Consider the following 18,731-nt stretch of genomic DNA (forward strand, 5'->3'; position numbering starts at 1 on the left):
TGTCACGCCGAGCTCTTTTCCTTAAGCCTCCGAACATGGCTTCTGCGTCTGGGGCAAGCTCGGTTCTTGTTCTTGAGCCAGTTTTCCCCGAAATCTCGCGAGATCCGCGAGCCAGGTTTCCCCCGAGTTCCCGCGAGACGACCCGCGAGACGACCAGTGAGCCGCAAGCAGCCCAACGGTCGGTATCTCCTCAGAGCTCCAACCGCCACCCCGGAGCCTCAGTGACCCGACGTCGCGGTCGCTCCCCAGAGCCAGCCTGACGCCGACCGACCCCGCCCTGGATCCTGGCAGCGATGGACGAGGACCTGGTGTTGGCGCTCTGGCTTCAGGAGGAGTGGCACTTGCTCTGGGAGCGCGGATGGGCTCAGGCGCCCCTGTCACTGGTGGCCGAGCCCTGGGAGTTGGCGGATCCCGTCCCCGATTTGCAGGCCCTGTTTGTGCAGTTCAGCGACCGGTTCCCCCGGGGGCAGCTGGAGGCCGCCGAGGTGCAGTGGTGCAAGAGAAGGACCCCACCCTCTTGCATGAAATGATACAGGCCTATTTATTTGTCACCAATAATGATAACGACCGGCAAGGGCGCTGCCCTGAGTTTTGTAAGCGTGTGCATCGCATCGGTCAACTGACCCGAGCCAACCTAACGATATACCCAACCTTCCGGGACCGCGCGGATGAGTACCGGCGACGCTGGTGGCTCCGCAACGGGCCCTGTCGGTTCAGAAAACCCTCCTACGGCTACGGTAAGCGTGCGACCAACGGCGCGCCCCCTGCTAACGGCGGTTGGGCGGAGCACCAGAACACCCGCGAAGGCGCCCGCGCAAACATCAGGGAACCAGACAGCTACTCCGAAAAGGGCAAAGCAAAGACAAAAGCAGCAGCAGCAGCAGCCACCAAAGCCTCACAGAGTTGTCCCATTTAGTGGGACACCACGTGTTCTAGGAGGAAAAAACAGTTCACCTTCATCCGGGAAGTTTACCACTTCGCATGCTGTTACTAAAACCTAAGGTCTTTTAAGTCAAGATGACCCAACAAGTGCTGTAAGAGCGAATTCTAAAACTGCGGTGAAATGTGAACAGAATGGTTCACAGGAAAAAACTTACCTAGCCTCCCCCGCTGTTAACACCAATCACCAAAATGTTTGAAGCAACTGCCCTCCTAGAGCGTCAGTTGCCAATCCAAGGGCTTTCAGAAGAGTGAGTGGGTCTCCAACGAAAAGCACAGCACCTGGTGACATCAGTAAGAACTCCCACAGGAGGACTTAGTCTTCTAAGACAGCCCTAAGAAACCCTTTAAAGGCAATGGAAATGACATCTGTGACTGCCTCCCAGGTCGCGAGTGGGCCTGAAAATGAATTCCCAAGTAAACGACATAGGCATAGGTGGGAAGACAAGACTGTTTTGGACAATTTTCTCATCAAGAAAGAGAAAATACAAAGTGGCTGTCATGATCCAACGTGCAGTTTACATCCTGCGGCTGCAACGCACAATTCCGGCAGTTCAGCCAGCCAGAGCAAAACAGTTAATTGTCCTGTTTGTCAGAATGCAGTTTTGGAGTCTCAAATTCAGGAGCAGTGGGATTTGTGTCTTGAAGATAATAGCATCAAAGTCAAGAGAAGAAAAAAAACTTTGAAAAAAAATGCATCTCCCATACCGCTAGTGTTACCTCACCAATGGAGTCACAGTCACTCAGAGAGTTCTGGTTAATACTAAGACTTGTAGGTTATAATCTAGTCCATGCAACCAATGCAAGTGTTCTATTCTACATATGCATATGACACTGTAACTTACAATATTTGTCTAAAGGTGCTATATTTCTACTCACTCTTGCCTTATGTATACTGTAGCCCAGTTCTACATGCTTACATGCATAATTTCCAGGTACTTTTGTTCTTCCTTAAGGTTTTTAAATCTGTTAATCTTTTTAGTTACATACTTTCAAATTATTTAGTGAGTAAAATATTTGGTTGAATATTAATATTTACACTCGTTCCCAGTACTGTTAATATTTACAGTGTCAGGCATATTGACCAAAAACACAATTTAGAGTAAAAAGTATGTTAGTTGTATTAGGGTACTCAAGGTATTTTTTTTAATTTTTAAAATATTTCTTCCCAAATCTTAACAGGAAATATATTTTATATATTTTAAAGAATTTTATTTCTGTTTTACTTTGGTGGCAGCAGATTTTAGGTTAAAGTAGATATAGTAAAACAGATTTCTTTTGGAGTATTACTAGCCACTATAATTTTGTACGCCAGAGTTCAGTTTTCTCAAAATTTAGCAAAATGAGTGGCTAAAACTTGGTGCTAAGTAACTAATATATATAACAGCAGAGTTGCCTAGTTTATGTAACAGTGGAACATTATCTGAAAACAGTAGTATGACCCTTTAAGCCAAAGTTGAAACCATTATAATAAAGGGAATACCATTTGTTCATTTAAAGCTTTTTTAAAATTCTTCTTCATGTTATAGCAAAGGAACACATATACTTTTATCAATTTACTTTTGTTTCACGGCTGTTCCTCCAGCATATTGGCAAAATCCCAAGACTAGTTAATAATTGTCTTTTGTCTTAACTTTGGTGCAACATGACTTGTATATACATAAGATGCAGAGATCTTAAGTGTGAAGCTGGGTGAACACATCAGTTACCACAGAAAGTGCCTCTACCCAGCTAATACAACTCCTAAAAGTCGTCACCACTGGTTGGTTTAGCTTGTTTTTGAACTTCATAAAGTAGTGCTTTGTTGATATGTGTAGCATAAGTTCATTCTTTTCCTTTCATTGCTCTGTAGTATATGTGCTAGTTTATACATTCATTGTTATTAATGAGCATTTGAATCCTTTCCAGTCAGAGCTGGTGCTTATGAATAATGCTGCTAAGAACATTCTTGTCATTTTTCTTGGACATATACCCAGGATTGGAATGCCAGGTCACAGGGTATGTTTATGGTTAGCCTTAGTAAATATTGCCAGTTTATGCTCCTTACCAGCAATGTATGAGAGTTTCAGTTGTCCAGCTGTTAACACTGTTATCAGCCCTTGGCTAAAATGCCCGTCTGGTTGAGAGTTCACAAGTTTTGGTATTTCTTAAGTGTGAAGTTGAAAAATAGTATTTAATAAATATAAATGACTTTTAAAAAAAATAAAAAACTTTTGTTTGTTGTGATCGTGAAGTAACTTTGTAGGAAGGAGGATACTAGAAACTGTGGGTTTTGGTGTTAAGGAAAGTTGAATTTGATTCCTAATCTTGGACTGATTATTTGTCCCCACTTTCAGCTACAAAATATAAGGCTATTATCATCTTGTGTCTTACACGTTTGATAATAATTACAAGAGGACTGAGCATTTGGGAAAACACCATTTCTCTCCAAATTGCTCTAACTGAAGGCAGGATGGCTTTGAATGACCAGATCAGCTTTCAATAGCTAATTTACATATACCTAGGGTTTTTGGAATTTGCCCTAAAACACCACGCTGGCCATGGCCTATTGGGAATATCAAAGTATGAGGCAATGTCTTCCAACAATAAGAGGTTAGAAGCTTTCAGGACTACTGCAAAATTTTTCAGGAACAAACTCACTTCTGACAAGTTTCTTCGTGTCACTCCCACCCTTGTGTACAAATATGAACGATTACCTATTTTATGTGGTGATGAGAGAATCAAAAGACAACTTGAAAAAATACTGAAGATTTTGGAGCTTGTGAAATCTTTGAGAAAACTTGTCTCATGGACAGCTGTGTCCTAGTCATTACCAATTCCCAGGTAGGCCTGTAAAATCTGCTCTGAGATCCTGCGCTCAAATGCTCTCTGTGTTCCTTACCTTAGCTCCACCATAGACAGGGTATCAGTTCTCTTAGCCAGAACTCCAACTGTTAGGGTGGTTATGAAGGTTTTAAGGAAATAATGTGAGCAAAATTAGTTACCAGTGCCTCAATCAAATTGAGTAGCAATGACTGATTGATCTTTTCTTCCAGGCATTAAATTCTAAAGATTCTTGTTGAGCAAATTTTAAATTATAGTAGATATTTATAGTTTATTGTAAACGTACATATGTTACATCTGTGCTATTCTGATTTTATGGACATTTTGACAATTACACTTATTCCATTATCCTAAAAAGCAGTAGATACCCTCATTATGTCCCTATTCCTTACATCAACTCCAGACTTCATAGTTGAGGAATGGGCGTAGTCGCAATAGTGTGCACCTAGCAGGTATGTGTAGTGGGAGGCCTTCAACAGAACATCAAACTCCACATAAGGAAAATTATTGCATGCAATAAGAAGTCCTTGGGAAGAGTGGCTCCATAATTTTCAGAGATTGCGTATTTCCGCAGCTTCATCAATGACCCGGGTTCTTTCCATTATTCTGTTTGAACATGATCATCTCTGTTTTGCCCCCAGACCAGCAGTTCTCAGGGTCCTGGATGGGCTGCAGTTTCAGGAGTCACTTTTAAGAACAAAATACCTTTTCCTTGTACCTTTTTAAGGCAAGGAGCCCTTTCTCAAAAGCTGCCAGCAAACATACCTCTTGTCTCTTTGGCCAGAACGGAATCACATGTAAAATCTTTATCCATTTTTTTAAAATTTTTGACCAAATGCGTTTAGTTATATGATCTTAAAAAAAGCAAATCAAGTGGAGAGATTAAAACTCCCTTGCCCAGTGCCTCCCAGTATCCAATTTTTCACACAGGCATAACACTATTTAAACTTAAAAAGTATCTCTAAAACTATATTTTTGATGATTACATTGAGTCTTTAAGTAATCTGCTTTTCCAGTATACTTATTGATTCATTAATTTGAGATAATACCTATTGCCACTCTATTCTGACACAAGATTTAATTATCTTATATCATCCCAGGCCTTCCCTTATACCTCCAGCCAATATGATTCTTTTTTCCCTTTTTTATAAAATTACTCTCATGACTTTACTTGTTCATCATTATACTTCTTTTTGTAGAAACTTCACGCAACATCTCCCAAGGTTGATAATATTTTTTTCCCTTCTGATTTCCCTTCATTGTTTTCCAAGGCCATAGCTGCCTTTTGTGCTTTACCTATAGTTATAAGAGCAGAAAGCCAATCAATCAGGCTTTGTTTGTTATTCTTCTGCAGGTACTGTTCACTGCAGTTATTATTGACTTTGCTTTTTTTGTATAGCTTTTGGGTTTTTCTGAAGTTTCTGTCTTATTTCTCCTACTGCTTGCCTTATTACATTCTCAAGTAGTCCTACCTTCTCAAAGTTAATATATCTACGAAATATCTTTTTTAAAATTTTTTTTCTTTTTTCCTTTTTCTCTTTTTTTCTATGTTCCTCCTGGAACCTGTTCTCTTGCTTTTGCCTAGACTGCTGCTCTCCAGGCCTGCTGCAAAGCTGTCATCCTGGGACTCCAGTCTTTCTCACCTTCCCTGTATCTGCCTTTCCTTGAATTCCATGTCTCCCGTGTTCCTAGTTACTTTCCTCATGTGGCTAAAGTAAATCCTCAAGCAGTGTCCTAAGAAAGTTTGGGAAGTAAACTTCCTTGGTTTCTGTAAATGTCTTTATTTCTTTTTCTCATTTATCTTTATTGTTGAAAGTATTACAGATGTCCCCTTTTTTTCCCCCTTGACCCCTTATACCCTGCACCCCCACCCCCTACCCTAGGCCTTCACCACACGATTGTCTGTGTCCATGGGCTATGCTCATCCAGATTAAGAGTCTGACTTGATATAAAATATATATATAAATTTGAAAAACCTTCAGAACTTTGAAAGCTCTTCTCCGCTTCCTTTTTAGTATCCAGTATAGCAGATGTGAAATTAATATTAGCCTGACTCTCATTCCTCTGTCTGTGACCTGATTTTACTCTCTGGAAGCCTTTAGAATCTTTCATTTACTTTGGCATTCTAAACTTTCACAGTAATTTTTCCAGGTGTAGACTTTTTTGTACTTCATGGTGCTCTCTACACTCCCCACTGGCCCTTTCAATATGAAATGACTCTTTTAGTATTTATTCTATAATTTCCTATTTATTTTCTCTGTATCTACTGTTAGCTTCCAGTTTCGTGCCCTGTCTCTCATATTTTCATTTATCTCCTCTCTCTACTTGCCTTTTTCTTTTGTAGCTAGTAAAATTTCCTAAAGCTTACATTCCATTTGAAATTTATGTATTTTTACTAATATTTTTAACTGCTAAGAAACTGATTCTTATTCTCTAACTTCCTGATTTTTCAAGGCTTATCTTGTAGAGATGATATGTTCTTAAATCTCTGAGAGCACAGATCACTTTTATGCTTGACTCTCTTGATTCCTGCTAGGGCCATTTTTTTTCCCTTCTGATTTTTCTTTGCTTTTTTTCCTGCACTGTTGCAAACTTGCCTCATGCTGATTGAATGATCTGTTTCTGGAATTAGAAAATCTATCATCAGGCTTCACTGTAGAGTCTGTTGGCAGTAGCTGGAGGGCTCATAAGTGTCAGAATGTGAAAGACCTTATTAAGCAGTGCCACTCTTCAGGCTGGCATCCCCAGGGTTTCTGATTCAGTGCATCTGGGTAGGGCCTGAGAGTTAGCATTTCTAGCAAGCGCTCAGATGACAATGCTGCTGATCATTTAAGAGCCTCACTTTGAGAACAACTGTTCTACAGCTCTGCAAAAGAGAACTGCCCCTGCCTCAGTGGACCCCATCAGCTCTGTATTTTTAGAGTCCAGTTTCCTTCACTCTGCTTCCTCAGCCATCTGTCCTCTATCTTCTTCCCACTTTCCACAAAGTTGTTAAAATTTCTTCTATACTAATGGTCCACCACCCAAATCCTATGCTAAGGCTAATACTCCATTTTGTTGTTTTTTGTCTTTGTTTACTTGTTTGTTTTATTTTTTTACTAACACTTTAATAACTTGGGACAAAAGAGGTTATAAACATATGTGGTCAGTCTGCCTTGTTGAGCCAAAGTCATACTCGTCCTGTTTTGCAGTGCGTCAGTATGTCCCTAGCACCATGTGTGTTTGGGGGTTTCCTCTGTATCTATAGCTTTCACCACCAAACGTAATTTGAAGGTAAGTTTTAAAAAAAAAAAAAAAGGATTCTACTTGTAAAAATTTCATATTTCTGACAGTATACAAAAAGAGGTTACAGGGAATAGAAGGTATCTTTAAGTAACTCAAAAATAAAATGTGACATAAGTGGACTAGCTATTTACCAAGCCCAATTTCTCCGATTTCAGAAACCCAGAGAGCCTGCATATTATAGTTCTTGATGATGGGCTCTGAGTGGGAATGATGTATGTCGCCTCTAGGCTAATGTAGTTGAGAGGTAGATGGACCTTCTTGACCCTTTCGTTCCAAATCTGCCAACTTAGTGCAGAATGCTCGGAGGCCTTAGCAATGGCAGAGCCACAGATGGAAGAAAACTGGGTCTTTGAATGACTGACCTGAAGAAAGGGCTTTGATCAGGATCAATGTCATCAGACTGCTTGCTAGGGGCTAAGCCACTGACATCTTAGCATTTATGTTACAACAAGCCACTTTACCCTAATTAATACATGAAATGATGAGAAAGGCCCCTCTAGAGTCTATAAATGTGCTTGGGATAAATTAGCATTGCATTGGAATATTGTCTATTTGAACTTCTGTTTTATGAAAGCTACAGACCCACATAGAATTTCACCACAGGAATGAGTTAGATCATTTTTAATTGATGTACTGCTTAATATTTAGTCTTATAAATCTAAAAAAACAAATGTTCTTGCCTAATTTCCACTTTAACAAATAAAAAACTCATTCAATTATAATGAGTTGAATGAGATCATAGATATAAAAGTACTTTCTAAAAATAAAAATATCATCCAATGTCACATAATAATTTACTTAGAGAAAAGAGTGAATTAGAGAAATTCTAAATTTCTCTGTATATTAATTTGTTAACTATGTAAAATTCAGATTCTTCCTCAACAGAGAGTGAATTCAAGTTTATGGGAGTTTTTAAATCAGCTTTTTCAGCCGAATTCCTAAATTAGCACCACTGCATCGCTATAAGAAATTTAGTTTTGTATTATTCAATTTTTAAAATATGAGAAGTTTTAATTAAACATCATCAGCGCTTTTAACCTTTGGAAATTTTGAGGTTCCAAGCACATTATATTATAAGTCATCTTAGATGATGGAGGACCCTAAAGGCCAAATGAGGCTAATCAGCATATTTCCATTTTGGTAATTGAACTATTGGCTTCCTTCCACAGGCCTAGACAGGCCTCTCACAAGTGAGTTGTTACCCTCCAGCCTAAGCTTCAATACTAAGATCTGCCAACAAAAAGACAAAGGATTCTGAGAGCCCTTCAGTTCTTCAGGAGATGTGGCATTCAATAGGTCATTTATAAACTCTCAGGTCTCTACATTTCACCTAACAAATATGTATTAAACACATATTATATATAGCATTCTAGGAAGTGGCCATGGGATGAGGGCAGGGAGTTTACATTTATTTGCTTGCAAAAAATTCAATTCTCAGTCCTAGGTTTATAAAATAAGTTTTCTATTTCTTGCACAACAAATCCTAAGCTATTCATGCCTTAAATCTGCACCAGGGGATTTGCAGAGGCCCCATAAAAGCTCATCCATTCAGATTGGGTCCACTTGTGATTATTTTGACAGGAGCTTCACTGGCATTTACTTAGCGCTCAATGGTGGAAGAGAGAAAAAATATGTGGTGAGCAAAAATAATAATAATAATAATACTGTTAACAAAAATAGAAGGAAAAAAAGATTACTTCTTAAAATGAAAAATATAAGGACTTTATTAATAGCTACATATAGAACAATTGGTGAATCAGTACAAATCAACAGTATTATGGCATTCAAGAAAGACTGGAAGAACTTCTGTGTGACAACCTGTTAGCTCAGTAGAAGTTGTTATCAATGCTTAAAATGACTTAACACTACGTCTGAGTAAAGCCTGGGCTTCTATATTAATTGTGCACTAGTCATCCTCTACTTGAGTTTGAGCAATATTTATTAAATATTTACTTTGTTCCATTGAGATCATATACAATAGGCTTTGTCTTGTCCTTAAAAACCCTGATTTAAATGGAGAAATTAAAAAGTGACACAAAAAGGTAATTCACAACAACAGGCAACAAATGACACTCAAATGATACAACCAAGTCTACTGCAGTCCAGCAGAGGCAAAGGCCACTTGCAGTTTCAGCTTTCTCAAGACTTCTCAGAGAGATGACATTTCAGCTGAACCTCAAAGACAGAGGAGATCTCAAAAGGCAGTAAGAAGTAGAAAGTCTCTTTCAGGGAAACTATTTCAGAATGTGTCCATAGAAAGACAAGAAAGCCTAAAGAAATGTCAGAACCACTAAGAAATCAATGTGACTTGAGTGTGAGAATCGTGAGTAGGAGAATGGGGAAGGCACTGTAACCTAGAGTCCTCCATATTCCCAGATAGTCTGGAGAGATTGAGCTTTCATGGCAGGCAGACTTGAGTCTCGTTTCTAGTCCTGCAACATCAAGCTACACGACTTTGGGCAACTGCTTAATCCTTCAGAACCTCCTTTATTTGTAAATTGTGGATAATAGACCTAAAATACTGACTGGCCTGTGAATCACTGACTATGAAAAGTAATCTACATAAAACTGCTGACAGGGTAACACTTCAACATGTTCGTACCTCCTTCACGTAGTACCTCCACTAGGTATTCATTTGAACAAGTAATGAAGTGGTATATATGCTTTCTAATCAAAGTCATGATCTGCTATTACCAGCTAAGAGAAATACTGAGGGTCAAGCAATCAGGTTCTTTGGGCAGTGGGGATTAAAAAAATATAAAAAATTTTGTATTAACTAAAAAATGTTTATGCATCTCAAAGCACATTTTAGACAACTTTCTCTCTCTATCTCTCTATCTCTATCTCTATCTCTCTCTCTCTCTCTCTTTCAAAAGAGGTGAGGCAAAAAGCAAGAAATCCTATTCCCCCATTTGATAACCAAGCCTTAAGGATAAGAATTATATAATGTAATGAAAATTTCTTGTACAGAAACATTCATTATAAAAGCAGCTAACTAATTAGCTGCATAACTTTCTGGATTTCAAATTTTTCATCAATAAAATGAAATAAATACTTTTGCCCTCCCTGGGTGTCATGACTGTTATGAGAACTAAAATACATTACGTAGGTGAAAATGCCTTGAAAAGTTTCACATACTGTACTGAAAACCCACCTGGCAAACTGAGTCATCATCTGTGGTCCTGAAGATTCACTCAGAGCCATTCTATGCAGCCGGGTGCTCACAGTCTTCAGACTACTCCCGGCAATTTGTCTAGACATGCTAGCTCATAATCCTTTCTTGCATGTCAGAGTAGCTCCAGGCATATGTCTTTGCAACAGACATTGAATCTTTTTCACATCTTTCTTTCTTATTAAAGTTGTTTGGCACTATCAAAAGATTGTAAGATATCATTTGCAAGTTTATCTAGCCAGTGAGATCACTGGAAAGCTGGGTGGTATAAGGCGCAGTGCATAGGCTTTAGAATTGGCCAGGTGATTTTTTTTACTTCTGTTTTACCAACACTTATCAGCTAAGCGTCATCAAGTAATTGAACCTCTCTGAGGACTTTTGTGTAAAGTGGGATGATGTGTTTCTTACGACCTGTAAAATCTAGCACCTCATAAGTGCCAAATGTTCTTTTTCTTCCCTCTTCCTGAGTATATAAACTGAGAATTCAGTTCCACTTTACAGCTGCAAAGTATTGTTTTTAATGTTAATTTATATGCCCCAGGGTGCTGCAAATAATGTCACCCGCTGATGTATTAGGGCTGAGGAGGAAGAAGAAAGAAGAAGAGAAGACAGCTCACTACAAACACATTACTAGAGTAACTGCAAATTGGGCTCGGTCGTTCAGGGCCTTAATCTTGTATATTTTTATGTAATCTCAGTGCTATGTATGCCTCCTTGCATCCAATCCAAAATGAAAAGAATAAAACTCAGAACCCATAACTTATTACAAAGCTATAGTAATCAAAACAGTATGGCATCTGCATAAAAACAGACACAGATAAATGGGACAGAACAGTCCAAAAATACACCCATGCATATATGGTCAATTAATTTACAACAAAGGAGCCAAGAATATACAACAGGTAAAGGACAGTCTCTTTGATAAATGTTGGAAAAACTGGACCACTATCTAATACCATACAAAAATTAACTCAAAATAGATTAAAGACGCGAATGTAAAACCTGAAACCATAAAACTCTTAGAAGGAAACATAGGTGATAAACTTCTTGACATTGGTCTTGATGATTTTTTAGATTTTACAACAAAAGCAAAGGCTTCAAAAGCAAAAGTAAATAAGTGGAATTCCATCAAACAAAAAAGCTTCTTCAAAGCACAGGAAGACAACAGCAAAATGGAAAGGCGGCCAACTGAATGGGAGAAAATATTTGCAAGTCATATCTCTGATAAGGGGTTAATATTCAAAATACAAAAGGCACTCATATAACTCAACTGCAAAAAAATATGATTGAAAATAGGTAGAGGATCTGAAGAAACATTTTTTTTCTAAAAACAACATACAGATGGCCAACAGGTACATAAAAAGATGCTCAACATCACTGATCATCAAGGAAATACAAATCAAAACCACAATGAGATATCGCCACACACCTGTTAGAATGATTATTATAAAAAAGACAAAAAAGACAAGTGCTGGTGAGGATGTGGAGAGTAGGGAATCCTTGTGCACTCTTGGTAAGAATGTAAACTAGGGCAGCCACTGTAAAAAATAGTATGGATATTCCTAAAATTATTAAAAATATAACTACCATATAATCTAGAAGTTTCACTCTGGGCATTTATCTGAAAACTGTAAAAACACTAACTTGAAAAGATATATGCATTCACATGTTCACTGAAACATTATTTACAATAGACATGAATAAAGAAAATGTGAGAATATTATTCAGCCGTAAAAAGAAGAAAACCTTGCCATTTGCAACAACATGGATGGGCCTTGAGGGCATTACGCTAAGTAAAATAAGTCAGAAAGTGAAAGACAAGTACCTTGTGATCTCAGTTATATGTGGAATCTGAAAAATAAAAATTAGAAAAAATTCAAGCTCATAGATACAGAGAACAGATTGGTGGTTGCCAGATGTGGGGGAGAGTTGGTTGCTGGGCAAAATGAATGAAGGCATCATAAGGAACAAACTTTCAGTTATAAAATAAATAAGTCATGGGGATATAATGTGCAGCATGGCAACTATAGTTAATACTGTATTTATGGATGGTGATGGCTGTTAACTAGACATTATAGAGACAATTTAACAATATATACAAATATTGAATCATCATGTTGTGCACCCAAAACTAATACAATATTGTATGTCAAGTATACCTCAATAAAAAAAATACCCACAGCTGTTGCTGACAATATTATATCACCTTTTATTTTTATCTCACTAACCATGCCTAAGTTGGATGAAGTAAATGTATCTGACATCTAAGTAGGTACCTCTGCTGAATTTTGCAATGAATTTACAAATAGGTTGAGCATGAATTTCAATAGTGTTCCATGTACTTTTGCCCTTTCTTCGCTGTTTTAGAATTAAGGTTAACTTACCTCATGAATAATGAAGTAATGTCAGGAAAAAAGTACTTTGCCTTTTAGATGATTAAGGTTAAATATCTGGCTCATTCTCACAAAAATGACATCACCTTGTCAAATATAAAAAGTTAAAATTGCTTACACGATAAAGCACCATCTAGTGTCTTTCCCAATAAGCTAATTAGATTTCTCCACTGACCAAGTTTTAACCAAACTGTACCCTATCATCATTATTAAAATGATATTTTGTCATTATATTTATATATAAAGTAAAATTCACAATATATTACATATCAAAGAATAACCCTTTATTTATATATTAGGTATAATACACATAATACTTTTTAAGCTACAATAAAAATATCATAAATTTAACCAGTCTATGGAATCTTACTTCACTGTGATGACCAAGTCACAGCGGTCTAAGCCCCTAGTCTGTTAGATGCCGTGTTTGACCAATTTCATTCTTTCAAAATCAATTGTTGTTTAAGTTTGAAAGTGGAAATCCTTTTCTCTTATTTAAAATTAAAATGAACCACTGATTGTCACCATAATATTTTGGAGTGATGGAGAGTTTACCCCTGGAGACCACTGAGATGTTCCTTAAACCAGTCTTGCAATGAGCTCCTCAGCCAGCATCTGGCTCAGAGCCCTTACTCCATCCTTCAGCAGAACTCCCCTGGCTACCCCAGACAATCTTTTATCTGACATCACTACCTTTCCCAAGGTTGTAGTTATTAAATCATAAACAAAACCAAGTCAGTAATTTCACAAGACAGTCAACATTATGCTGAGATAATTCTAGACCTATTCCTTTTTCTGAAGTCTTTCTCCTCCTGGCTTCTAATCAAACTTTTCAAGTCCTTCCTGCAACCTTCTCCATCCCAGCGCTACATCACCTGAAAAGAATGGCACCAAGATCACCACAATCACAGCTCCACAAGAAGGAAATGATATACAGAATCGGAGACACAAAACTAAATTTAAGGGAAAATATCCCAGTTATAAAAATACAGCCACAAAAATGCAGAATAACCATTTTTTCATTACTTTACAGAATACTCAAGTTTTTTTAGGCTGAATCATCAGTGTTTGAAGTATTTCATTGGGTTCAGGTCTTCCACAAGAATAAGAGGTGGAAACTTGGTTTTTATTTGCCTAAATAAAAGGGTTTCCCCAGGGTTAGTTTCTTCCCCCAGATCAGTGGGTCAATCCTCTGCAAAGTGTCCATCTTGGAAGAAATAGCTTATAATGTTTTAAATAATTGCGCAGTTGTTGTTGTTTTAGCTTTAAAAAAGTGGCAGATACAGATTCTCTCTTCACTTCCTGCTGAGTGCCAGCCACTGTGTGCTAAAAACACATGGCAGGCCTCATGCTAACCACAGAGCAAAGCCCTAGAGTAAATACACAAAAGGTAAAGAGAAAGAAATAGAAGTGTACCACTGAAGAGAGTCATCAAGCTACAAAGGCAGAGAGCAAGAGAAGAAGAAAGGAACCGAGAAACTACAAAAAGAGCCAGAAAACAATCACAAAGTGTCAATAAATACATACCTATCAATAATTATTTTAAATGTAAACGGACTAAATTTTCCAATAATAAAACATACAGTGACTGAATGGATAAAAAAGAAGAAAAAAAAAGACCCATCTATATGCTGCCAACAAGAGACTCACTTTAGATGTAAGAAAAAAACGAAGACAGTAAGACCCACAAATGTTAAGTGACTTTTCCTGCACAACACCATCCCACAGCTGGAAATATAAAAGCTGTAACTTTCACTCCATTTTTCAAACCCAGTAAGTCTCTATCTCTTTAGTGATCAAACACATAAGCCCTTAAGAATGGTTGACAAGGAAATTATTAGAAACTAAATTTTATTTGCTTTATCCCTGCATTGAAAATCCATCTCTTTCCTTTTCTGTTTGAAGCTCTCTTGTTCATGCTTCAAATATTCTCTTCTCTCTGAAACCTCCACCGAGGACCTCACACCGACTGTGTTAAGTGTGTGCCTGTTCCAATGATAGCATTTATGTTGCTGTGAGTCACATGTGAACTCAGTGAACACAGAGAGCTTACATTGTTTGCTTTTAAATCTCCAGTTTACCACAGTGCCTGGCATAGTGTCGGGTATACTGTCAAATGGTAAAGAAGAAATAATGAGAGGATAAATATGTGATGAGAGCATCTTTATGATGGCAGAGGAACTGGCTACTTGAATGTCTTTCAAAATACTATGTTCGACATTCTAGACACATGCATGTATTTATTTGTGAATAAAGAACATGGGTTTATTCCTCATTTCCCCCAAAAACAATAGCAAAAGTTGAGAAGACTGGTCATAAAAGTTAATTAAATGTTTAAAAGCAGCAAAATTCACAGAACTAGGTGACTTTTGAACAAGGGATAAATATTGTAGGATGGATGAAGGAGAAATAGCGCTCCAAGTTGTTGTTTATTTGCTCCTGAGAACCTGGTTTTAATTCTAGTTCTTTTAAAGGGGTTAGGATTGGCATGGGATGTTTGCCTTCACACAATTTGGCTCTAGGTTCTAGAACCTTATCACTGTAACCTCTACTTTTTTTTTTTTTCAAACTCTAGACCAACCTCTGGTGCTTCTTTCTCACTGTGAGATTAATAATATAACTTTTCTGCCCAGCTGGTGTGGCTCAGTGGTGCCTCGACCAGGAATCGAACTCCGACCTCCTGGTTCATGGGTCTACACTCAACTACACCAGCGGGAGCCACACCAGCCAGGCTCTGGGTTACGTTTTCGAGCAGAGAGGTGAGGAAGGGGTAAATGTTAGTGTTCATGGCCACTGACACTTTTACTCTCCTCTTTTCTGAAGCCACATTGATCTGGGCAGAGCTTCTTCTGAATTCAGTTATAAGTTTCACATATGGCAACTAAGTCTACTTCTCCCAAGTAGAGCCCACACCTGGGAAAGTTACATAAGACTGAATATCTGAGGGAGAAAAATTCAGTCAGGCTCTCTGCTAGTGCAGAGACAGCTACTAAGGAAAGTGGTAAATTCTGAGACTATTGAGGGGAAACGGAAAAGAATACTACTCTGCCCCTCTGGGTCATGCAAGCTGATTTAGCAAAAGAAAAGGTTTTTCTAGATGGCCCAGACCATCTGCAGTTCCGTCAGAGCCCCAGCTAAAGTGGAACTTGGCCTTGCACTGATATTTTTGTTTCCGTAAACCTGGAAATATATTTCCCTCTGGCTCTTCCCGGGAAGAAGATGTAATAGAAGCAAGCTGTGTGGACTCGTTCCCAGTCCCTTCTTTTAATAGCAAAGTAAAACCCCAACCCCTTACAGACCTTTGTTTCCAATGTCTTACTATTCTAAACTACAGTTAACATATTTATTTTAAACTTTGCTTGCAACTTTAATTATTTTGTGGGAATTGATTCCTGGAAGTTGAGTTGCATTGTTAAAAAATATAAACTAAGCATGATTTACATTTTTAATAAAAACACCAAATTACCCTCCCAAAAAGTGGCACGGAGGTATCGGATATATATTTTTATCACTACAAAATGGGTTCTCTTTGCTGTCATATCCTGATAAATATTGGGCAGCACCTTAAAAGAAACAAAACTTTGCCAGAAAAAAATGATCACATTTTGTTAGTTCTATACGTATCTTTGATTACTTTTACACTTTCTACTCATTTATTCTTTCTATTGGGAATTGCCAGTTCATGCTGATAATCTATTTTTCCTATTAGGGTTTTTGTTTCCTTTATCTTCTTTTTAATGATTATTTATTTTTCATAATAGTTTCTTTGTTTCTCCTTGTTGATTTAGAGTTTGTCATTTGCCTGTTACTATTACTTATGGAGTAACATCTTTCTTATGCATGGAAATTCTGCCATCAGCCTATCTTCCAACTATGATTGACTCTCAAATCTATTTATACTTCCATTTCTAACACCTGACTGGTTCAATAGCACAAGATTATACTGGCAAAGTTAACATATTGTCTAGATACAGTGGTCCTTCAAATCACCTTCTCTCTCTTTCTTCTTGCAATTTGATGCCATCTAACTCAAAATCCAGGTCCCACTTGTGTGCAAAGCTCTAGGCCTTGGGAGGCAGATGCGGATGGAATCTGGTGAGCAAAAGCTCATTAACTTTCCACATCCTGCTTTTATTTTTTCTTTCCTATCTATCGAAGTCCACATTCTGTTTCTTCTCGCAGGTCTGTTGAAGATAAAGCTCCATTGTGGCACCAGGCATTTCTAACAAACACCCTGAGGGTATTTTGCCTGTGAGACTAAATAATTGAGTGCTTGGCTCAGAAGGATTGCAATGTGAATACCGATGGACTTTGCAGCCACAGTGAGCACATCCTAGTCTAAGACTCCAGGCAGCTGCATCCAACTTGAAGGCACTGGGTTTTTCTGCAACTGGGTGTGGAGACTGCAGGGCCGCTGAAGAAGCAGCTTGAGTGCTGAGGGTGCCAAGTCGCTTATTAAATTTGCTCTTGGCCCCTCGGGTTTTCTGTTCCTTACTTTAATTTTATTTGGTTTTGCAGACACAAACAAATGGTAATATCTCAAATACCAAGCTCTCCAAATTTCCAGCTTTTAAAATTAGTTTTACAAAACAATAGGATCTCCTCCCACTGATACCCTAGGAACTACCCTCAAACTGAGGACCTGATACAATATTCAATATTAAGCTTGTACAACAGAGATATTGTGCTAATGCTTTTGAGCACATTCAGGTCAGCTTGCTCTGAACATGGAGACAATATGGATCTGAGATGTAAAAGTGACAAAGAAAGAAATGCCAGGAGAAAGATCAATGTACCAGTCCAAGAAGAGATTCACAATAAAAAGGTTTCCAGCCAGTGGTAATTCCTCTTTCATTCAACATCACTAATCCATTGTCATTTCTATGTTTGTCGATGTTTATATAACTAGACTGATATAAATAATTCAAAGCAATATTATCTTGATGTGCAGATGGATTTTCTTCTGAAGGCACCACGTGGGTGGTATGGTCATTGAGGCATTTCTGTCTTAATTAGAGAATGTTTTCATGTGGTATTTCTTGTGCATTTTTGGGGGGTTGGTTGGTTGGTTTTAGCAGAATTCTCTAAGGCTCAGTATGTGAAGGGCTGGACAAGGCTCTCTCAGACTCAAAATCAGTTTAGAAGTAATTCCAGTTCAGGAAGTGAAAATAGATATCCTTATATTTTTCAGGAAAAGCAGGGCACATTCTTCAGGAAGGAACGTTAGCTCAGTCCCTACTCGGGGGAGGAGTGAAGGAATCAGTGCAAGCTGGAGGAGAGAAGGGGAAGGGAGAGCCAGGACAAGGCAGAGACAAGGTGACCAGGTGACTGTGAAAAAGGGTGAAGGCGAGGGACCTCTGGCCCACACTCTCAAGGGGAGTCCCTTTCATCCAAGGCTGGCCCTTTGGAGAATTGCTCTCCCCTTCATTCTGTGATGACCTTGGAGCCTCTGGAGAGGACTCTGCTCAGACTGGTGCTGGCCTGTGAGAACCAGGTTTGCCCTGACCTCAGAGCATGAATGAGCAATAAGCCCATCTGTAACACAGCTGCCCTCAGAATGTGACATGGTGTCTTTGCAATTGTCATCAGAGATGCCCCTCACTCAGTCCCTGGTCAAAAGTTCCCTAAGAATCCAAGAGAGGTCGGCAGCCTGGCCTGGTTTACCCGCCGTCCACCCTGCAGGGGATGGAGGTGCAGCGCTCTGCACAGCTCCTGCGAGAATGCATCCTGCGCATTCCCTCCCCTTGAGCCAGTTGCTGCAGGCAGCGTGCTGCCCTTCAGTGAAGCGGGCTGCAACCCTAACCGTCCCCCGGGGGGCAGTGGGGAGCAGGAAGCTGCGGAGGAAAGGACGCGGGGTACAGATTGCACTGGGAGGGGGAGCCAAGCCTCCCTGGGATGTCAGCTGCGCTGACCTTTGCCTCTCCCTTCACCCTGTGCTGCTCCTGTTCGGCTTGGCCCCTTTTATGCAGGAGTGGATGCTGTGTGGTGTGAGCTAAACCTCCAGCAGCCAGCACATAGCGCCCCAGCACCCAGGAGAAGCCTTAGAGGGAAAGAGAGAGAGGAGCAAGCTGTGCCTTAGTCACCTCCCTGTTCTCGCATGAAAAGCTCAGGTCAGCACA

At 39.0% G+C, this 18,731-nt stretch overlaps 1 pseudogene; it reads left to right on the forward strand.

Moving 5' to 3' along the window:
* Positions 1–293: 293 nt before the first annotated feature.
* LOC107538038 (DNA-dependent metalloprotease SPRTN pseudogene) lies at positions 294–1,700 on the forward strand (annotated as a pseudogene).
* The last annotated feature ends 17,031 nt before the right edge of the window (positions 1,701–18,731 follow it).

This window comes from Miniopterus natalensis, chromosome 4, assembly GCF_054644295.1.
Source record: "Miniopterus natalensis isolate mMinNat1 chromosome 4, mMinNat1.hap1, whole genome shotgun sequence".
Taxonomy (NCBI): domain Eukaryota; kingdom Metazoa; phylum Chordata; class Mammalia; order Chiroptera; family Miniopteridae; genus Miniopterus; species Miniopterus natalensis.